The sequence below is a fragment of the Podarcis liolepis genome (assembly GCF_965112155.1).
Source record: "Podarcis liolepis genome assembly, chromosome: W".
Classification (NCBI taxonomy): Eukaryota; Metazoa; Chordata; class Lepidosauria; order Squamata; family Lacertidae; genus Podarcis; species Podarcis liolepis.
This window is the reverse complement of record NC_139568.1, coordinates 27,328,907-27,352,934: the sequence shown is the minus strand read 5'-3', so window position 1 is coordinate 27,352,934 and position 24,028 is coordinate 27,328,907.

The following is a 24,028-nucleotide window of genomic DNA, read 5'->3' as shown; positions in this document are numbered from 1 at the left end:
CCAAGGATCAAGGCTTTCTGGGAAATGATATATAATGAACTGAAAAAGGTATTTAAATATACTTTCCCGAAGAAACCAGAGGCCTTTCTCCTGGGAATAGTTGGCCAATCGGTGTTAAAGAAGGATAGAACTTTTTTTATGTATGCTACAGCAGCAGCAAGAATTCTCACCGCAAAGCATTGGAAGACACAAGACCTACACACCTTGGAAGAATGGCAGATGCAACTAATAGACTATATGGAGATGGCGGAAATGACTGGCAGAATCCGAGACCAGGGAGAAGAGTTGGTGGAAGAAGATTGGAGGAAGTTTAAAACTTATTTGCAGAAATATTGTAAAATTTTTGAATGCTGATGACATTGAAATGAATTGAAGGGGTTCTAGCAACAAGGTAAAATGTAAGATGGGATTAATAATAGATAAACTAATAGGACATGAACTTGCTGAACCAATTTCTAAAAGGGATACAAAAATGGGAGACGCGAGGAAGTCAGGAAAATAAGTTAACTAAAGATGAGAAACTAAGAAAGAGGGAATTTTTGTTTTTCTTTTATATGTGCTTTTTTCTTTTTCTATCTTTGTGTTTAATGTATGTATTTTTGTATTTTGTATCTTTTTCGTTTTTTGTATTTTTCTAAACTTTTCTATTGATAAAACCTAATAAAATATTATAAAAAGGAGATATATTCAGACCTACTGGGAAGAGAAATTGAATCGTCACAATCGTTAGTCAATGCAATAGAGCGGCGATATCGAGAGCGGGTCAAATGATGCTTTTTGGGTAATACGATGGACAAACGGCTTAAGCAGCAGGGTGTGCCATGGCTGATGTTTGCTGGAATGTAATTAAATGCATAGCCAGGACACGTCCAGAACCAGCCAGCAGGTAGTTCTTTGTATTTATATACATAAGAAATATTTACATAATTAGAGCAGTGGAAATTATCCTTGCCCATTTTCACACAGTTGGATTTTGTGCAATTGACCATACGGGCACAGGTGACATTAAAAGAAGCCACGTATGGGGTCAACAAATCAATGGCCAAAGGTGGGTGTCTGCGCACTTGGTTACCCCAGTTGTGGTAACCGGAATAACCAAGGGTGTGGAGAGAATCATTTTGGGGTAGGGATGAGAAAAACCAGGTATCATTTTGTATGTCAAAAGGGTCATGGCAAACAGGGATAAGGCAGGAGCCAAGGATTTCACCTATTGATACCTGTTGGGTTAGGCAAAAGGAAGAAAGATTGAGGGTCTTTGCAAAAGATTCCCACACATTTGTTGGTGTGGAGTTACCGCTATTAAGAGCGGAAGCAGAAAGAGGCAAAAACAAAACGCTGAAAATGAGCACTAAAGCAAGTAGCTTTCCCCCCGTTATGGGCCATTGTTCTACCCATACCGGGGTGGTTGATTTCCAGTGGAGGGGGAGTGCAAGCTTACTCATTTAATTGAATGGTAGCTTGTAATTGTTGTAGTAACTCTCTGCCCCACAGATTGAGATGGATTTTTAACACACAGGGCTGGATATATGCAATGGTTTCAGAGCTATCAGGCAGAGAAACAGGCAGCCACTGTACGCTTTTGGAAGAGGTTTGAGGTCCACCTACACCCCAAACTGCAGAGGCAGACTCAAGGGGCCACGTGGGGTCCCAGCAACTACTGGAAATTACAAAAATGTCCGCGCCTGTGTAAATCAAGCCTTCCAGAACCTTGCCATTTGTCTTGTACTTACGAAGAAGTTTCTGATGACCAATCCGCTGGATTACAGCTAACAGCTGTGGATAAAAAGGAGAGAGCTCGTGCAAATTACTATCAATAACAGAAACAGTAGGGTGAGAAGGGAGCACCACCAAATGCGCCCAGGACTCACCCTTCTTTAACTGCATGGGCATGTGGCTCCAAAGTTGAACCATTATTGTATGCTCGGCCAAGAGCGCCAAGAGGGCCAAACATGGAGTCCAGCACTCTTCCGTTGCGCAGCTTTGCTAACTGTCCGTGCCGATCCAAACGTCCTTCCTCCGCCTTGGCCGGTTAGCAGAGCGATCACAGCGGTTAGAAGCAATTGCAGTGTGTGGGTAATAACTCAGAACAAACACAAGGCGTTCCTTATCTTCTTAGCCTTTAATCATGCAGTATAAGAGCATAAATCAGCCCGGCGAAAGCTCGCACATTCTTCCTCTCGCATAGCGTACGAGACACAGACAGACTGAAACACTCAGAGTAAACCACTCCCGTAAAAGTCTGTGACCACGCCTCAGGAATGTGAGACGTCACTCAGAACTCTTTAACCCTGTGAGTTCTGAAACCCTTAACACCCCCTCTCGTCTTGCATCCTGAGGGAAACTGAGGACACATATTTACAGACCTCTTTGAGTTCAACTCACCTCCCATTGCCTTTTGCCTCCCACTGGCATCTATCCCAGGCAATTGTTGAATCCCTTCTACACTCCCAGAATCACACTGTGCGAAACCAACCCACGCACTGGTGACCTGAAACCTCTCAGGTGGAATCCCCTTTGTGGTGCGAGTTGACCGCCGGAGCACGAACTCAGGTGCTCCTCCTGACCCACTGGGATCAGCAAGTGTGTCTCCTAGCACAGAAGACTCCCCCTCTGATTTGCTGCGTCTTCGGGCCTTCTGCACTTGGCTAACAGGAGATGAAGGCTCACTCTTGGGTTCTCTCTTAACAGCCTGTGGAGAAATCCACCCCTGTGCTTGACCCTCATCAGCAACCTGGTCTTCAGCAACAGGCTCCGCCTCTGTTTCTCCTTCCTCCCTTTCCTCCCCCTCAGAATCAGACAGACATTCTGAGAGAACATCAGGACCATCCCTAGGCTGTGACCAACCACCCTGCTCACAGAACTCAGCAAGCTTGCTGACCAGCAGCTTGGTCTGATCACCCTCTGGGTATGCAAACTTCCACCCATTTGTTGCAGGATCATACCCACAGAAGATCATTTCCTGGTACCTTGGACCACCCTCCTTCCGTTGAGCTGTTGGTATTGGCACTGAAGCCCTGGAACCAAACGCACGGAAGAAATGCACTTGTGGCTTTTGCTTGTGCAACAGAAAAAACGGTGTGTCACCTACAGCGTGATTGTAGGACCTGTTAAAAACAAAGCTGGCAAATTTCCAAGCTTCACTCCAAAAGCTCTGAGGCAGCCCAGCGTCACACAGCAAAACCCTGACAGCTTCAGCCAGTGTTTCACTCCTGTGCTCTGCCACGCCTCTCTCTTGAGGAGACTTAGCACCCGTCACCTGGTGACGAATTCCCTTTTGCTTGAAAAACTCCTTCAGAGCAGACCCAGTGAACTGTGACCCACGGTCGCTCCTGAACCCTTGCACTTTGGTGGAGAACCTTAGTTCCACCTCCGCAACCCAATCCTGGATCAGTTGCGCCGCCTCCCCCTGCGTTCTGAGAGAGAAAGACCATCCGTTCTGAGAAAAATCATCTGTCACTGTCAGCACAAACCTGGCCCCACCCAGACTCTCACACTTCATGGGTCCTGCAAGGTCTGTGTGAACAAGTTCAAAAGGTTTTGTGGTTACCCTCTTTACCCCGGGAAAACTGCACCTTTGTACCTTTCTGCATGCCCTGCACTCTAGGGATCCCTCACATGGTGTGATTTTGCAACCCTTAGTGCAGCCGGGCAACCTCTGAACATCTTCCAAACAAGCATGAGACATTCTCTTGTGCCATACATGAACACATGAATCATGGCTGGGAACACTAGCACACTGCGCCTGTGCTTTTCCAGCATTCCCCCCACCCTCCAGAGGTGTTTCCAGAACAAAGAGATTGTTCTTGCATTTCACGTTGACAAGCTGTTTCCCCCCTCTGAAAATGGAACAGGCATCATTTTCAAAGCAAATTTTGTACCCTTGCTTTACAAGAGCTGGTACAGATAACAGGCAACAATGTACCTCCGGAACAATGTAGCACTCCAGCTCCGCCTGCAAAAAGGAAACATAAACATTTGCAACGTTAGAAACTGGCTTTTGTGTCCCATTAGCAAACGTAACAGTTGTCCCAGCTGAAACAGCCCTGCAGTTCCGCAGCCCCCCAGCAGGTGGCGTTCCAATCAGGTGATGACTGGCATCGGAATCCACCACCCACTGCAACATTCTGTCCTTGCTGGAGTTGTCCTGTAGCGTTGCCATGGCAACAAACGTCCCGCTGCCCCTGTCCTTGGCAGCTTCCGTAACCGCAACTCTTTTAGTTGCCCTGAAGACTGGACTTATCTCAGCGTTCCCAGACAGCTCTGCAGCCGTTATCTCCCTCTGCAGCAGGTGGCTGACCTTGAAGCCTTCAGCTCTGTCCAGCTACCCAGGCTTCGACTTACGACGCAAACAACTCTTGGCAGCCTTTGGAAAAAGAGGCTTTTCTGAGCTTTTACTGCTCATCGCCCCCCCACTTCTCACAGGGCTCCCAGGACGCTTTCCTGCACCCTCTCTGATGGGTAAAGGGCTCCCAGCAGCTTGCCTCTCTCCAGGCTCCTCACGCAGACATGTTGCAGCACCCACGCAGCTTTTAGACCCTTCGCCCCCCTCAGGGGCCCCACAGCTTTTCCCAGCTGTGCACCGGCTTCCACGAAGGTGGTCAGCACCATCTTGCCTTTCCTGTTCTGATGCAGCCATCTCCCGGCCCTTGCTTCCGCCTCCAGCTTCACAAGCTTCCTGGAGCGCTAGCCAAGCGGCCTCTGGCTTCCTGGCACCCAGAACAATAGGCTTCAGATCAGCAGCCACGTTCTCAGCCAAAAACGCAAGCACACGCTTCTCAGCTTCACGTTGGTCTGCAACCGCCCCAGCTGCCTTAGACATCGGCTGGACCATTTCCCAGAGCCTGGCTCTGACTAAGGACAACTCTGCTAGATAACTCCACTCCAGCCACGTTTGGCTGGTCAGCTTTGCACATGGCAGCTTAAGCTCAAAGCCATGTTCCTGGGACTGAGCCATCTCCTCCCCCGGGGTTAAGCGTACTCACGAACGACGGCAGTAGCTTCCTCCGGCTCCCGGCAGATCGGCTCCTCCTTCCCAGCAAGCTTCTTTCAGCCTCAGAAAGCTCTAGCTGGGCCCAGCGTCTTCTCAGCTGGCTCTCCCCCACACGTGGGACGTTCCTTCTGCAAAGGCTACAAAGCGTTGGCAAACTGCCCCATAACCTATGCTCGGCCAAGAGCGCCAAGAGGGCCAAACATGGAGTCCAGCACTTTTCCGTTGCGCAGCTTTGCTAACTGTCCGTGCCGATCCAAACGTCCTTCCTCCGCCTTGGCCGGTTAGCAGAGCGATCACAGTGGTTAGAAGCAATTGCAGTGTGTGGGTGATAACTCAGAACAAACACAAGGCGTTCCTTATCTTCTTAGCCTTTAATCATGCAGTATAACAGCATAAATCAGCCCGGCGAAAGCTCGCACATTCTTCCTCTCGCATAGCGTACGAGACACAGACAGACTGAAACACTCAGAGTAAACCACTCCCGTAAAAGTCTGTGACCACGCCTCAGGAATGTGAGACGTCACTCAGAACTCTTTAACCCTGTGAGTTCTGAAACCCTTAACATATTGTGCCCACATAGTCAGGATCTAGAACTCCTGGAATAACCTGGATTCCTTCTTTTGCCGCAGAAAATTTGGGTAAAATTAAACCTGCGACTTTAGGAGGTAGTGGGCCCGCCAATTGGGTGGGCATAAGCACAATTTCACCAGGTAAAACAGTGCCTTTGGTTTCTTGATTAATTAAGTCGATGGTAAAATCAGAGCGTGTATCCTTTGAGATGGTTTTAATAGTGGAGACTAACGGCGGAGGGCTCCCTATTTGTCCTGGCCCGGGAGTGGGGCCCCTAAGGAGTTTCCCGAACTCCTGCACTGATTTGCCCAATGATAGCCTTTACCGCACTTCGGGCATTTCTTGGAAGGCTTAGCCTTATTGGCATCACCATTCCTGTTTGCACCCCCGCCAGGGGCTCTGCATTGTTTAGCAAAATGACCTGGGCGCTTGCAGTTGAAGCAGTTCCAAGTGGGCTTGTTGCCAGCCTGGATGGCACCGGCAAGCAAGGACATCGCATGACTCTGGCTTCCAACATCTGCACAGGCTTGAATCATATCGGCCAGGTCATATTTAGGGCGATGTATGATCGACTGCAAAGCCTTTTTGCAGTCAGTACTTGCATTTTCGAAAGCCAATTTTTTCATCAATTCATTTTGAGTTGTAGTGTCATCAATCTGCCTAGTGACTGATTCTTTCAATCTATCTATAAATTGATGGTAGGGCTCCAAATGTTGTTGCTTGATATTAACAAAGGAGCTAAGTGGTTAGACAGGGACTTTGCGAAAGGCACGTTGCACACAGGTCGCGGTGCGACTAAAATGTAAAGATGTTAATTGCGCTTGGGCTGGTATATTATCATACGGACCAGCACCAAAGAGTTGGTTGGCTGAATGCTGTGGATCAGCCAGGGCTACTGCGCAATGCTTAAATTCACTTTCAAAAACTACATACTGAGCCGGGGATAACAGCATGCGCATCAGATCTTTCCAATCTTGAGGTAGCATTGTATAACCAGTTGCTATTCCCTCCAGCATTCCTGTCACATAAGTGGATTTTAGGCCGGAATCAGTAACGGCTTTCCTTAATTCTCTCAGAATAGAATAAGGAAGCGTCTCATACATAATTTGTTGTTGCGCAGTGCCAGGGTTAGTATAAGAAATAGGGAAAACAGATGGCAGTTCCCCGGCCCACCCCGCCTCCTCCTCCAAGGAAAGAATTCCTTCCTGTCTAGCTTGAAAAAGTGCAGCACGCACAGCTCCTGTAGGAGCAGGCGAAGGAGGGAGGGAAGGGGGGATGGGGGGATGTGGGCTGAGGCGAAGGGGGGGTTAGAGAAAGTTGCGATGGAGGCAAAATCTTTGGGTAAGGAGGTAGATTGTCTGTTGTGGCTAAAAGGGCAGGTGGCAGGGCAGTTGGTGGGGAATTGTCTGGTGCGGGTGCCGACGGAGACGCCTGGGGACCTAATCTAGCGACGGCATCCGCACACTTCTGCCAAGTGAGCAGACAATGAATCGGAGCCCTCGGTTCTGCGAAGAGGGTTTTTCTGATTTTTTGCCAAGTCTCCATCCCCAAGGACCCTATTTCTGGGTACGAGGGGCACTCACAAGCAATATGACATAACAATGATGGTGTTGACCCTCTCCGCTTGGCCGTTGGTCTGCGGGTGTCTCGCCGACGCTAAGTTGATCTTGACGTTCAGGATGCCGAGGAGCTTCTGCCAGAAACTGGAAATGAATTGGCGACCGCGGTCGGACAGGATGGACCGTGGCAAGCCGTGCACCCTGAACACGTGGTCTATGAACAGCTTGGCGTTCTGTTCCGCTGTCGCCACCTTCGCGCAAGGAATGAAGTGCGCCATCTTGGTGAACAGGTCTACAACCACAAGCACCGCCGTCTTGCCTCGCGATCTGGGCAGATCAGTAACAAAGTCCAGCGCCACCCTCTCCCACGGCTGTAGTGGCGTCTCCAACGGTTCCAGCAGTCCCGCTGGCTTCTTGTGCACTGGCTTGGACCTCTGACAAGTGTCACACCTGGCGACGTAATCCGCGACCTCTCTTCGCATCTGGGGCCACCAAAAATCTCTGGCTACTAATTCCGCCGTCTTTTCCTTGCCGAAGTGACCCGCGCTGGGTGCGTCGTACAACTGCTGCAGAACCTTCGCGCGGAGATCGTCCCCCGGCACGTAGAGAGCACATTTGCGGGTTAGCAGGCCGTCGCGTATCTGGAACTCGTCGTCCTTCGCTGTGCCACTCCGCACCTCCTCCATCTTGGATTGTGTGAACGGGTCCGTCTGCAGCGCGCGACGTACCGCGTCCAGGTCCACTGCGGCTGAAGCGCACGCCCACGCCTGCGGTGCGAAAATGTTCCTGGCTGCCGCTGGTGCCGCTTCCTCGAGATACTGCGGTTTCCTGGAGAGCACATCTGCTATGACGTTGTTGTCTCCCGGGATGTACTCTATCCTGAAGTCGAAATCCGCAAAGAACTCTGCCCAGTGTATGTGCCTCTGGCTCTGGAGCTTCGCCGTGCGCCAATACTCTAGGTTCTTGTGGTCCGTGCGGACCTGCACGGTGTGCTTGGTTCCGATGAGGAAGTGCCTCCACGCCTTGAAAGCCGCGTGGATGGCCAACAACTCCCTGTCCCAGATGGTGTAGTTCTGTTCCGACTTGCTGAGCTTCCGGGAGTAGAAAGCGCAGGGCCTCCAGTTCCCTTGCGGATCTTCCTGCAAGAGGACGGCCCCCACTGCTCTGTCAGATGCGTCAGTCTCAACCCGCATGGGCCTGCCGGGATTCACGTGTAGCAGCTGTTCTTCGGACGCGAAGAGGCTCTTAAGTCTCCTGAAGGACTGCTCCGCCTGGTCCGTCCAGGTGAACTTCTTCTTCTTGGAACTGAGGGTGTCCGTGATAGCTGCCGTCTCTTTCGCGAAACCCCTGATGAACTTGCGGTAAAAGTTGGCGAAGCCGACGAACCTCTGGACCTCCTTCTGATTGTGCGGGCTCTTCCAGTCCAACACCGCGCGGACCTTGGCGCTGTCCATGGCTAGTCCCTTGTCAGACAGCCTGTAGCCCAGGAAATCCACCTCCGTTACGTCGAACTGACACTTCTCCAGTTTGGCGTAGAGTCTGTGCTCCCGTAGCCGCTGCAGGACCTCCTTTACGTCCCTTACGTGAGCCTCCTGCGATTCCGAGAAGATCAGGATGTCGTCGAGGAAGCACACGCACTTCTTGTAGAGGAGTCCCGCTAGCACGTGGTGCATGAAAGCCTGGAAACAGTGGGAGCCATTTTGGAGACCAAACGGCATAACTCTGTACTCATAGGTGCCCAACGGCGTGAACATGGCCGTCTTCCACTCATCACCCTCCCGCATGCGTATGAGATTGTATGCTCCGCGTAGATCCAACTTGGTGAAGATCCTCCCCTTCCTCACCGTCGCGAGCAGGTCGTCAATCTTGGGCATGGGAAAGGCCTTGGGCTTCGTCATCAAGTTTATGGCCCTATAGTCCACGATGAGTCTTTTTTGGGGCGTGTCCTTCTTCTTCACGAAAAACACCGGACTGCCCCCCTCTTCCTTGGATTCTTGGATGAATCCCCGCTTCAAATTGTGATCTATGAACTCCCTGAGTTCTTGCATCTCATCCTCAGACATGGAATACAGCTTCGCAGTCGGCAGCATCGCCCCTGGTAAGAGGTCAATTGCACAGTCGTAGGGCCGGTGGGGTGGCAACTGGTCAGCTTCCTTTTCTCAGAAGACCTCCAAGAACTCCTTGTACTTGTGGGGCACTGCCTGTACCATGCCTAGATGCAACTGCTGCACTTCTTCCTGGCCCTCCTCCTCCTGGCCGGTCTGGATGCAATGTTGTGCGCAGTAGGACGAGCCAAAGGTGAGCTGCCGCTGGTACCACGCTAAGGATGGGCTGTGTCTATCCAGCCAACTCATGCCTAACACTATAGGCGTGTCTGACAAGATGGTGACGTTGAAACTGATGACCTCGCGATGGTTCCCAATCTGCATCACCATGGGTGGCGTCTGTTGCACCACTTGCCCTCCCAGCAACTTCCTGCCATCTACCGTGACGACGTTCAGGGGCAGCGTGGCTGGTAGAAGCGCTATGCGATGCTGCTTGACGAACTGCACCCCCACGAAGTCTGCGTTGCTCCCAGAGTCAATTGTAATGGGGACTTCCAGGGTGAGTCCATTGGGTAGCTGGAGAGTTGCAGTGAGCTGCACCACTGGCTTGGGAGGTAAGGGGTCTGTAGGCTGCACAAGCGCTGGGGACTTCTTTACTGACTCGCCTGGCTGAGCCCCAGCATCTCTGCTTCCAGCCAGGCATTGTCGTTTCCCTGAAACTGCTCTCCTTGGAGCGCTGCTGCTGTTACTGTTGCTAAGGCTGCAGTGTGCTTCTGGAGCCTCTGGGGACACTCTTTGGCCATGTGCTGCGGACTGTCGCAGATGTAACACTTCCTGGTCCCTCTAGGAGGCTTCGCCTTGACTGCTCCAGACGCTGGGGCTCCGGCAGCTGTCTGAGCCTTTGCACCACCAAGTTCCATTGGTTCCTCCCCCTCCCTCAGCAGAGGCGAGGGATGCGTACGTCCCAGGTCCCTGGGAATAAAAGGAGGCGCTCTAGCTGGTGCATGGACTTGGCGCCCCTCCTCACTGTGCCAAGGGCGTTCTTCGTGGCGCAGTCCTATTGTGAGTGCCCTCTGTACGACGTCTGCTAGGGTTTGGGGTCTGTCCCCCCCTTGCCAATTCATCCTTTACGGAGCTAGAAAGCCCCTCCCAGAACAAATCTCTCACTGCCAGGGAGTCTTTTTCCCAGCCCAGCACATTCAGCAATGCAAAAAAGCGAGAATGGTACTGACGCACTGCAGCCTTGCCCTGCCGCAATCCATGCATTTCATGGCGCGCCACATCCACGTCCACGGTAGATTGGAAGCAAGCGTCCATGGCTTTGATAAACTCATCAGAGTTCCTGCGGGCAGGACCATCTTCGCGCCACAAATTGCGTAGCCAGGCTCTAGCTTCCCCATGCAAATGGGACACAATGAAACCCACTTTCTCCTCCTCATCTTTAAAGTCTTTCCGAAGCAAATGCAGCGCATTTACGACGTCTGCTCTGAAACTGGGATAATGCTTCAGGTTCCCATCGAAGTGGGCTACTAAACTTCCCCCCCGCCGTCCGAGTCCGATTCCCTCTGATCTGGACCCCGGGAACCCCACTTTGCATGCATGATCCCACCTGGCTTGCAGATCCTGGCAACGCTTTTCTGCTTCTTCACCCTTCTGCTGGGAGACCACTACCGCAGTGGAAAGCTCAGTGACCGCGTTGCGCAGGGCTGTTATTTGCTCCTCCATACTCATGGCCGCCAAACTTCGTGAGCTTTGCAAAAAAAAATATTTTGCGTTCTTATTGAGATGGGACTTACTGTCAGGGCTGCCTCAGGTCTCAGCTCACAAAAGACCAACGCCAAGTTCTTCTTATATACAAGGATGTTTATTGCAGTTCATTATTGGTTCCACAACCGAGGCGTGCAGCCCCACGTCTCTTTGCCTTAGACCGTTGAAGTCCCCTCTGAATCAGTTCCTCCCCTGCACCAGTTTAATAGGCTTACGCTGCTCCACCTCTTCCTTTCTTTCCTTTTCCGCAGGGTCTTCCTGCCCGCTGGGGTTTCGCCCCTCCTGGATTCCCCTGCCGTGGAATCCCCAGACTGCTCTCCCTCCCTCCTGCGGGCTTTGGGACCTGGCTCCTCCTCCGGGCTCCCTGTTCTTCCGCGCGCCTCCACATTTGAACTTGGTGCGCGCACCCAACCTCTAACCTTCCTTTTGACAGTTACACCACTCCCTTCACTACTCCCCTCCCCTTCCGGGAGGGTGGCTTGCTCCGACCCCCCTTCCCTCTCTGCTGCCGGAGCTGCTTCTCCTGATACACTGGAACCTCCTCCCCCTTCGCTGCACTCTGGCGGGGAGGCTGGTCCAGACGCCCAGCTGCCACTTTGGGATCCCCCACTGGCCCCCTGTTCCTGACACGTCCCCCCTGGGGCTCCCCTTGCCTTGACCACCGGCGCCCCCTTCTGGGAATCCTCTGATTCGCTGGAAAGACTCATGGAATGCCTTGAGTCATTGTCATCCTCTTCCTCGCTGTCCTGCGATTCATCCCCATCGCTCTCCATCTCCTGCCTCCCCTGTGCCTCTGTCCCTGAACCCCTGACATGTATAGACTTCTTTTAGACTGCGAAGTAATGGATGAGGAGGTTAAGGCTTCAATGATAAAGTGGGCCCAAGATGTGGGCCGTCCAATTATGCTAAAAGATGGGGGAAACTGATGGAATGCAAATTTGAAATTTACAGCCAGCTATAATATAAGAGAGAACATGATGAAAATGGCTCATAGGTGGTACCTCACTCCTTCCAGATGATCAAGAATGTATAAAAATTTGGCGAATGCTTGTTGGAGATGTGGAGGAAATAACGGTGACATGAGCCACATGTGGTGGACGTCTGAAAAGATTAAGATTTTTGTTGGGGGGGGGGGAATATACGATGAATTAAAAAAGATGATGGGGATAACTTTTACGAAAAAACCGGAGGCATTTCTATGAAGTATTTTAGATAAAGAGATCCCAAAAAATCTAAGAGAGGTATTCTTGTATGCAACCGCAGCAGCTCGTATACTTGTGGCCAAGGGATGGAAAGATCACGAGCCTCCAAAAATAACAGATTGGCAAATCAAATTACAGGAATTGGTGGAGACGGCTCAATTGACTAGGAAACTCAGAGGAATCTCAAAGCAAAAATTTGCAGAAAAATGGGATGGTTATACAAGATATGTTCAAAAATACAATAATAGTTTTGACTCCGTGCTAGCATTCGAGTGATAAAGGAACTAAAAGGAGGTGGACAACAATTAAGGATTTATTATGTTTTCAGAATGTATTGGAAAATTTATATAGAAAGGATTATTGTTTTGTGTACATTCCATTGTAAGAATGGAAACAGAGCCAGAGCCACAGCCACAGCCTAAGTCTGAAACAGTCCTTGATAGAGTGCCAGAGCCAGAGCGAGACCCTGAATCAGTGCCAGAACCAAGCCCTCATTCAGAACCAGAGCCTGAGAAAGAGTCAGAGCCAGAACCAGAGCAACAGCCACAGCCACAGCCTGAGTCTGAAACAGCCCTTGATAGAGAGCCATGTTCGGTAGATTTATTGCTTTATTGTTCGGCGCCCAGCCACGCTTCCCCTGGGAGCCTCTGTAGATCGTAAATCAATTAGCAGAAGTACACAGCGGCGTGTGTCGAGAGAGCAGTAAACAAGTCCCACACGTTTCTTCTGTCCTACTATCCCTTTATTTGCTCAAATATAGTGTGTTTACAATTCATAAAGACCATCAGATTCAAGCTGCATTTTCTCTGCGTCCTTCTCTTTCAGTGCAGCGGCTGAACTGCTTTCGGTTCCCACTCAGCTCACAGCATTCCAAGCTGCTCTCGTCACGTCCTGGCTTACTTCCCTTGTAAGCGCCTCCTCTCAGGCTTGAGGCACAGAAGGCTAACCCTTCACTACACCCAACACCCCCTCTTGCCTCGTGCCTGAGGGGAGAATCGACCCTTGGTCGTCCCAAACCCAGACCTTCGCAAAACTCCCCATGTATTTGGAAGGTGAGTGGCTTCGTGAACCCATCAGCTAGGTTCTTGGCAGAGGGACAATACTTCAGCGCAACTAATCACTCCTGAACGCTCTGGCACACATTCCGAAAGTGAATGTCTAGGTGTTTAGTTCTAGCCTTGAACTGACCTGACTCTGCCAAACGCAGGCATGGTTGATTGTCCGCGAAAACACGTATCAGCAGACAATCCACTTCGCAGAGTTCCTGCACTAAGTTAGCATAGAACTTCTCTGCAAACCTCTGAAAGAGCACTAAACTCAGCCTCAGTGGATGAGAGCGCTATAAGACTTTGCTTCTTAGACCTCCATCCAACTACTGAGTTCCCAAACTTCACCACTAGGCCAGACACAGACTTGCGATCCTCAAGATTAGCCCAATCCGAGTCCACAAGACAAGTCAGTTTGACTTCTCCTTGTGCCGGCAACCTAAGACAAAAGTCTTTGTTTTCCTGCAAATACCTCAGAACTCTCTTGATGCCATTCCAGGCTTGCACACTAGGGTTTGAAGCTTCCCTGATTAGCAGATTGACAGCAAACGCTATATCAGGTCTGCTCCACTGGGACAAGTACAACAAACTCCCTAGGGCTGACTGAAACACTTCAGTATTTTCAAATGCAGCGCGTTCTACTTGCTGGCTGTCCTTTACAAAACTAGTCTCCATAGGACTTCTCACTCCTGCACAATCACTCATCCTCATGTTCTGAAGCAATTGCTCAATTTTGCCTCTCTGGCTGAGCAAGAAGCTTCCATCCTGTGCACACTCAACACTGACACCTAGGTAGGTTTTGACAGCACCAAGCTGTTTAAGCTTGAACCGTTTCCCTAGCTCTTTGGCAAACTTCTCTGCCTGTTCATCTGTCTCTGAGAAAAACAACAAGTCATCAACCCAGATCTGCAAATACTCTTGTGTTGCCCCTGATCCTCTCAAATAAAAGCAACTATCAGCAACACTTCTCCTGAAACCTAGCTCTTCTAAGGCTTCATTCAGGCACATGTTTCAGTTTCTGGCAGATTGACGTAATCCATAGATGGATTTGTGCAATCTCCACACAACATCCTGCCTTAAGTTCTCAAACCCCGGAGGAGGAATCATGTACAGCTCCTCCTGCAGATCTGAGTTAAGGTAGGCAACATCCACATCAAAGTAGTGTACCTTCCCCTTCTACACATTTATCAATGCCAGACCTGGAACCTTCTTATAGCACTGACCAATCAAGAGAAGAGGTGCCTTTGTCAACCGTCCCAAATAGCCCACTCGCCCAGCCTTATCCCTTTTTGCGGAGTATTATGGATTCAACAGCAAGACCAGTGACGGAACTGACTGAAGATCCAACAGGCCACATAAATCAAGTAGCCCAAAAGACCAGTAGCAGGCTACAGAGAGACCAAACTTTTGACGAGATAGATGGACCACACCGGGTGGCTCACCAAACTCTTTTGGAAAAGGGGGCCGCCCCTGCTCAAGGTCCTACTCCTAGTAGATCGAGTGGCCAAGTTCAACAGTCAGACAACCTTGTAAATCCTCCCACTCAGCTTTTACGAGAGGTTTTTCATCAGAGGAAGATAACTGACTTCTTTATTGGCTCCCCTCTGCCCGTATTAAAGTTGAGCCAACCTTCCGAATGACAGTCAATTGGAGGAACGAGGAAACCCCAGCCTTCAATATTAAGTTGGAACATTGCCGGATGGAAAAGTAAAAAATCAGATCCAGAATTCCAAAAATATATTAATTCCTTTCTTATCATACTATTACAAGAAACTTGGGTGGAGGAGGAAATTGTGTTAAATGGCTTTGAGTTTATATGTCTGCCTGCTAGCCCGTCAACGAATGGTGGCCGCCCTAAAGGTTGCCTTACAATTGGTATCTCCCTTAAACTTTGGGGTAAACTATCACTAGTGCACGCATTTCTGCCTTATGCTATTACCGGACTGATCTCTGGTGGAAACTTCTCTTTATTGGTTACAAATGTCTATTTCCCCCCGGGAGGGTTAGCAGCTGATCTTACTTCTAGATGGGAATCCCTAGAGGATTTTTTACTTTCTTGTTATCTTAAATATCCTAATGTCCCCTCCATTACCGGAGGCGATTTTAACGCTCGGATAGCCTCAAATCGGGAGGCTCTTATAAAGTCTAAATGGTGGGTCGACCCCGGCGCTCAAACCTACGATCTAGGATATATCCCCACTAGAATATCAAAGGATGTAAAAGTCAATAAGGCGGGAGTGATACTTTATCAGATGACTTTACGCCTTAATTTAATTATATTAAACGGTAGGTGTCATCCAGATATACCAGGAGAGTTCACCCACCTGGGGTTAAAATCAAACAGTGTTCTTGACTATGTATTGGTTTCCCGGGATCTATTTTTGAATGTCACCTCTTTTAAAATTGATAATGCCCAATTTAGTGACCATCTTCCCCTGACAACCAAGTTATGTGTTGACTGGCAGTTGCTCGAGCGCTCCCACCCAATCCCGGTGATTGTAGAGCCGTCCACTAAAACAAAGGGGATTAGATGGTCCCCTGCCCTCGCCCTTAGATATACGGATTTTATCCGAGAAAAGTTTCCTGGTGATCAGCCGGACGTAGGAATTGTCCCGCGTGATCCTATTACCTGTATGAATTTTTTTTCTTGCCTCATAGAAGTTCTAACTCGCTTTTTTACTTCTCCAACCTATGGAGTTAAAAACGATTATTTTAAATTTGGCGCCCCTTGGTTCAACTCTGCTTGTAAACTAGCCAGACTCCATCTACATACAATATATAACGACTATAAACTTTCCGGCGCTCTGGCCTTACCTCCATCTTATTCCCTGGCTAAAAAAGCATACAAACAGGCCCAGAAATCGGCCAAACGGGAATGGCATTTAAATCGCTGGCAGACTATAATTTCTGCCTCAAAATCTCATAACTCCCGGAAATTTTGGTCCTTAATAAAGGGAAGAAACACGAAATACCCCTTAACGGTGATCCCGGCCCCTACATGGGAGCAGTTCCTGAGAAAATATTTCTCAGTGGCAGAAGCTCCGGCCACTCACTGGAGACCTTCTAATCCCCTTCCCGTCTGGCCCAATACCGACCCTGCGGAAATCCTAGAATTGATAGCTGAGCTGAAAACTGGTAAGGCCCCCGGCCCAGATTTGATCCCTCTTGAGGCTATAAAGCTACATTCTGCATGGTGGGCAGGGATTTTAGCTAAAACGTTCGACGCAATAAACGCCACGGGCTTAATACCAGGAATGTGGAAGGAGGCCATTATAATTCCTATCTATAAAAAAGGCCCTCCCGGTGACCCAGGGAATTACCGGAATATCAGCCTGCTATCGTCCATTGGGAAAATATATGCCCGTTTTTTGCTGGTAAGGCTGATGAAGTGGTCAGTTGAGGCTGACCTGATTGGGCATGAGCAAGCTGGATTTAGATTAAACCGATCCACAACAGACCAGGCAATTATTCTTTATCACTTAGCCCGGAAATACTCGACACCTCGATGGGGCCAACTTTGCGCAGCTTTCAGAGATTTGAAAGCTGCGTTTGATAGTATTCCGAGGCAATTACTATGGGATAAACTTGCCTGCTGGGGAATAGATAGAAGGCTCCTGTGGCTTATCTCCCAACTTCATGCCGGGTCCGTGGCCAGGGTAAGAATATCCCCTGCTGGAGACCTAACTAACCCAGTGCCAGTAAATAAGGGTGTACGCCAGGGTTGTATTTTAGCGCCACTTCTTTTTAACTTATTTATCAGTGATATGAGGAACCCATTAATCGACTCACAAAAATTTATCCACACCCCCCGTATAGCAGATTATCGTTGTCCTTTACTTCTCTACGCAGATGATGCGGTACTACTCTCTTACTCCAGAGTGGGTTTAAGGAGGGCACTAAAGATTTTTGCGTCATATTGCCATTCTAATCATCTGTCTATCAACCACACCAAGTCCAAAGTACTGATATTTTCAAGGAGTCGAAAATTATATTCATGGAAATTGGAGGGCACGAAAATCGAACAAGTACATAAATTTAAATATTTAGGAATTTATTTTCAATATAATTTAGGGTGGAAAGCGCACGTTGAATATCTTCAAAACAAGACAAAAGCCCTATCACACTCCCTCCTCCATTTTTTCTACTCTGAGGGGGCCTTATTCATCCCTGCAGCCTTGAAAGTGTATAGCATCAAAGTGATGGCCACAATGGCCTACGCTGCACCTTTATGGGCTGCCTTTGCAAACCTCTCACCTTTAGAGTCGCTTCAAAGCCAATTCTTACGCCGACTTTTAAAACTACCAACACGCGTAAGTAATGCGGCTATTCGCTTAGAAATGAAGATCCCCTCAGTGGAGTTAGTATTATGGAGGAGAGTTTTGATTTATTGGATATCCCTATGGCATAAACTCCCGAACCACTATCTCATTCAATGTATGTGGCGGGATGACTTCACAAATTTGTGGTCAGGAAAAATCCATGCCAAATTGCTGTCCTATGAGATCTCGCCCACTGAATTGCTCAAACTGGATCTAAATGCGGCAAAAAGGTGTATAAATCAAAGGCTGGATGATGCGGAGCTATACCAAAATTTCTTAGCTGGTGGTGGAGCCTGCTCGCCGTTAAATCTCGGCATAACCCCTATCTACCGTGCTCCGTCCTACTTAACATCGCTTACGGCTGCATCTCACCGATATGCCTTCATTAGAGCTAGGTTCAATGTTTTTCCAACAAACGTGCTGAGACATAGATTCACTAAGGGCCAAGTCCCTTCAATGTGTGCTTGTGAAATGAAAACATCTGAATCCCTACATCATGTTATGTTTATCTGCCCTATGTACAGTTCAGCTCGTGCTAGTATACTTAACTCCATAACCCAGCCTATGGCTGACAAACCAGTAGACCTACAGCTTGCCTGGGTTCTTCAAGATGTGGATCCTTATATTACCCTACAGGTTGCTAAATTCCTAACAGCCGTCCTCTCGTACAAGAGACGGAATGGAATGTTAGCTGATTATTGATAGTTATAAGAATTTTCGATAATGACATCAGATATTGATTTTAGTGTAGTGCTTAAATTTTTAATCTTAATCTTAAATTTTTCTTTTGAATTGCCAATATTTGTCCTTGTGAGCTGTGAATTGTATTATATTATTTGTGGCTTGTACAAGACCGCTGTTTTATTTGATTTGTTTTGTGTGTTGTGCTTTATGATGGGCGTAAAGCCGAATAAACATTTTGATGATGACGGTGTACCTTCCAGCCTCTCTGTGCTGCACAAGCTAAAAGCATTCTCAGATTCTCCGCTCGTGACGTTGGCGAGTACACCTTCGTGAAGTGTATTCCCTTCCTCTGAGTAAATCCTCGAGCAACTAACCTGGCTTTATACTGTGGTTCTCCAGCGTCAGTGGGTTTCAAGCGGTAAACTCACCTGCAACTCACAGCCTGCTTGCCCGGTGGCAACTCTGTGAGTGAGAACACACCTAGATCTTTCATGGACTTCATCTCTTTGTCCATTGCCCTGTGCCACTTGCCTGCTTCTTCCTCAGCTAAACTCTGAATATCCTCGAAGGATTCAGGTTCACATCTGGCTGAACCTACCCAGACGCCTGAAGCGTCGTACCTATCAGGAGGCCTCCTTGTCCTCGCTGATCTCCTCAGTGTGAATCCTGGTGACCCTGCTGCTTCACTGGGTCTAGCTAAATCATCTTCAGTGTCTTCCCCCTCTGACCTGCTGCGCCTCTTGGGCCTTACAGCTGGTCCAGCAGGTGAGGAAGGCTCACTCTTTGGCTCAAATTTGACACTTGCCTGAGGAGGTGTTCTAGGTTCCCCCCTCTGAGGGATCCTGAGCTGTCCCTGCCTTGGACTCTGTCCCTGTGGTGGACCCTGTTGCTCTGGACCGTGGTCCCCAGCAACAAGTTCCTCTTCCTCCTCAACATCTGAGTCATAGAACTGCTGCGAAATCACGTCTGGATTAGCGTGCAGACGTTTCCAACCAGCTTGCTCACAGAATTCAGCTCTATTGCTGATAACCAACCTAGACTGGTTTCCACTTGGGTACTCAAACCTCCAGGCCTTTGAGCCAGGCTCATACCCTACAAAGATCATTCTTTTAGATCTTGGCTCACCTTTCTTGCGTAGAGCCTTTGGAATAAGAACCCAAGCCTCACAACCAAACACACGGAGGTATTGTACCTTGGGCTTCTTTCCATGCAGTAAGAAATACAGCGTATTTCCTACACTAGAGTTGTACACTCTATTCTGCGTATGAACAACGTAGCGCCAGGCCTCAGACCAATATTTCTGGGGTAGCCCTGCGTCCCATAGGATTGCAGACACAGCTTCCTCCACCGTCCTGTTCCTTCTCTCTGCGACCCCATTCTGTTGCGGAGAGTAAGGAGCGGTCAAACGGTGGCTAATCCCCTTCTCCCTAAAGAAATCTTGTAAAGCAGAACCAGTGAATTCAGAACCTCTGTCACTTTGAAAACCACGAACTTTGGTGGAAAAGGTTACCTCAACTGCGGTGATCCAATCCCTGATCATTTTAGCCGCCTCCCCTTTCGTTTTCAGAGAGAAGGTCCAAGCAGACCTCGAAAAATCATCAATCAAAAGCAGAGAATACTTTGATCCTCCCAGTGACTCAACTGACATGGGTCCACACAAATCTGAACGAATTAATTCAAAGGTTTGTGTGGTCTGCCTCTCTGACTTTGGATATGAGAATGTCACAATTTTTGCCTGTTTACATGCATTGCAATCTAAAAATTTGTCACAAACATTAAATTTGCACCCTTGTGTCAGCTCTGGTGCTTTCTGAAGATATCTCCAATTCAAATGGGCGAAGCGTCGGTGCCAAATATGTGAACAACCATGGTGAGGCGCCACATTCACACATTGGCCCTTCGCCTCTTTGGTGTCATCCTCTCCTGTGGAAAAAGGCACATTTACAGCAAACAAATTATCTTTAGACTGCACTGTGTACACGTGTTTCCCATCCTTGGAAAATTCACATTTGTCACCTGCAAAAGAGACATGAAAACCATCAACTAGTAGGTCATGCACACTTAACAAACAGTTACCGCAAAAGCTTTGACTTCATGCTTAAGGAAGGGACAGAAGAAAAAGCCTGTCTCTGTTAGTCTTTTTCTGCTTCCATCCGCGATCATCACAAATTTCTGAGTTTTTACTGTCCTGCAATTTCTCAAAAGACTGCTAGATGGCACCAGTGAGTTGGCGGCTCCACTGTCGATTATTACAGTAAGAAAGTCTTGTTCTTGACAATCCTGGGTCGTCAGGGCAACAATTTTCTCACTACCCCCCTCCTTGGGGCTTCTGCAGATGTCCTTCTGGTTGTCACAGCAACAGACTCCCCCCGGCAGGAAGACTTGCCCACGACCTTCACAGCTTCCGTAGATGCAACTCTCTCAGTTGCCATGGTGACCGGACTTGTCTCGGAGTTCCCACACAACTCCACAGCTCTTATCTCTACTTGCTGCAGGTGGCCGGCCTTGAAGCCTTTAGCTCTTTTCAGCTTCCCAGGCTCCGACTCACGACGTAAACAACTCTTAGCAGCTTTTGGAGAAAGAGGCGTCTCTGAGCTTTCACTGCTCACTGCCCCCCCCCCACTGCTCACGCGGCCTCCAGGACGTTTTTCTGCACCCCCTCTGGTGGGTAAAGGGCTCCCAACACTTGGCCTCTCTCCTGGCTCCTCACACAGACACGTTGCAGCATCCAAACAGCTCCCAGGCTCAGCAAAAGCACCAGCAGCATTGCCAGCAACAGCAACAGTCCCTTCGCCCCCCCTGTGGGGGCTCCCAGCTCCTCCCAGCTGTGTATCGGCTCTCAAGAATGTGGCCGGCACCATCTTGCCTCTCCCTTTCGGATGCAGCCACTTCTCGGCCTTTGCTTCCCACCCCAGTTCCACAAGCTTCTCGGAGTGCTAGCCAAGCGGCCTCTGGCCTTTTTGCACCCAGGACAACTGGCACCAGCTGAGCATCCACATTTTCTGCCAAAAAAGCAAGCACACGCTTCTCAACTTCACTTTGCTCTGCAGCCCTCTTAGCCTCTGCTTTCCCAGCTGCATTCTGTGGAGGCTGTACTCATGGAACTTTGAAGTGTCAGGCATAGCTCTAATGGCTTTAGCCCAAACGTAGCAGAGTTTTCCTGCACAGCGAAGAAGCTAGTTGAGGTGGAAATGACTAGTCAGCTAGACTCTGAATAACTATTTACAGGATTTATTAAAAGGAAAAAATAAAACCAGCAGAGTTTCTGCATACAAAACAAAGCAAAATAAATCCTTTCTTTCTCTCTTTCTCTCTCTCTCTCTCATAACCATACACAGCACTTCTATTCCTACTCCTAACACACCAAACTGTGCTAGCATTTCTAGATAACAGAGTTGAGTGCTGGTCGTTAACCAATCAGAGTAAGTAGTTTCTAGGTCAAGCAGACCTTGGCTTTCTGCCAAGAGTAAATTGACACTGCCTTGAATTAATTGTGTGAAGCCAGAATCTGCAAGTTCCCATGAGAATCAATTAACAGAAACTGAACATGTACTACGTCCCAAAGCTGCTCCCCCACCAGCAAAAGCTCCACTTGAAAGCTCCACTGCAGCCAATTTTGGCTAGTCAGTTTCTGACATGGCAGTTTAAACTCAAAGCCATGTGCACGGGGCTGAGCCATTGCTTCCCTTCCCTTCTGTTGGCCTCTTGCAAAAGTACTCACTCTACAGCCAAACTGGGCACTCCGAACGACGTGGCTCCCAGCTCCCACTCCGTCAGCCTCCTCCGATCTGCCCTCTGCTCTCTTTGAAGCCTTGGCAGTTGATCAAGCTGACGTTCAGTCCTTTTAAAGTCTTCCAAGCCCTTTCTCACACGCTTCACGTTCACCCATAACCATGTTTGGTAGATTTATTGCTTTATTGTTCGGCGCCCAGCCACGCTTCCCCTGGGAGCCTCTGTAGATCGTAAAGCAATTAGCAGAAGTACACAGCGGGGTGTGTCGAGAGAGCAGTAAACAAGTCCCACACGTTTCTTCTGTCCTAATGAAGGAATGGGTTTCCCAAACCCAAAACTGACTGTGCAGGCATTTTTAAACTGCACCAAAATCCCCATTTCTCCTTAGCTAAAATGCATAAACTTTAGCTGTTGAGCAAATGCAAAACAAGAACACAGCTCTCTCCTTATCAGTTTGACGGCAAGACTGGCCTTGACTTTACCAATAGAACAGACACAGACATATCTTATGTTCTGACCACAAATGATGCAGAGACCCAAGTCTGGGACTAACGCCAGAGCATGTTCTCGGAAGTAGTGACCTCTTGCTCCAAGATAGGAGTAGGAACAGGAATATCCTTTTATGGTCAGGAGTGCAGGAAGGAAATCCCTTTTATGGTTGAGAGTACCAGAGCGGGAACATATGTGATGTCAACCTACGTATACAAGCTGACGTGGTTGGAAGGAGGGAGAGGGTGCCTGGAGGATATATATACTGCCTGAAACTTGTCATTTCTTTGGACTTGCTGTGGACTCACCACGCAAGTGCCTTCTGCTATCCGGAGAGCAGAATAAACTCTTTCTTTGAACCAACTCGGTGTCATTTTGACTTCCTTCCTCCTGTCACGGAGCAACGCAGACCCAATCGGTGAACTCCAATAAGGCTACATTTCTTGGTGCGTTGGCCGGGAATCCACGTTCTCCGAGGACAGGACAAAGGACCGAGGCGTCACTGCGAAGCAAACAGCTCGGTCGGTGTCGGTGGCTCCAAGCGCGCACCCTACCATTTCTAGGGGGAGCCCCCCACCCCGTACCTGAGTGGAGATGCAGCAGAGGCGGAAGAAAGACAGCAGCTGCACGGGGAAAAGGGTGCCCAAGGGAAGGGAAAGGTAGGCTCCACAGCTTGTTTGTGGGAGTCAGGGGTTTGATCAGCCCCGCCCAGTAGGAGCAGTAAAGTGCCGCTGGGTTTAGCCAGTAGAGAGCAGTAGTGTGCCGCTGGTTTGCCGGTAGAAGAGCAGTAAAGTGCCACCGGCTTTGGGAAGTTTATGGGTAAAGGGGATTGGGGAGGTGCATGGGGTTTGTATGTGTATGGGGGTTTGTATGTATGTGTATTTATTTGTGTATGGGGACACTCCAGTGAATGTTTTGAGTGGATGAGCCGTTGGGGCTCAGAGCCACTGACGAAGCGAAGTGTGGTCCTTGTAAGGTGCGGTTCCTAGCGACGCGAGTCCATCTAGGCCACTAAGAGGACGCGGAGAAAGGTGACTGGGTGAGAAACAACTCTAGGTGGACGGAGTGTCTCAGGGCTATGGGGGAAAAAACAAAAACAACAAACAGCAAACCAACCCCCTTGCAGTGTTTGTTCTTTTTGGACAATTGGAAATGTCAAGCTACAGTTGAAAAAACCCCTTTAAGCTCCTTTCTGTATTCTGGCAGTGACCAGCATAGGTGTGTCCAGTTGGCTTGTATTATATTGGCAACACGTGGGGTCCGGGGAAAAAAAAAGATATGTGCTCTGCAGAGGCGCCAGGAATAGAACCCTGCATGAAGGGGTTCTCAATTCTGCCACATCTACTGTGCTGCATCTTAGGGGGTTGGGAAACAGACCTTAAAACACCTAGAATCTTGCACAGTACAAGTATAAAAAGGGATTATTTGGTCTTTAACACTAAAAGTGACATGAGTTGCTCATGAGGTCAAATTTTATATTTTCATGTTAAAGGTGGGAAGGTTTCAATTACTAATACAATCATGTAATCATGTACTGGTTTCAGAATTTGAGTGTCATCAATTCACTGTGCTTTGAGCTACCTGGTATCTTAATATTTTTGTTAAAAGTTTGTTTCTTATTGACT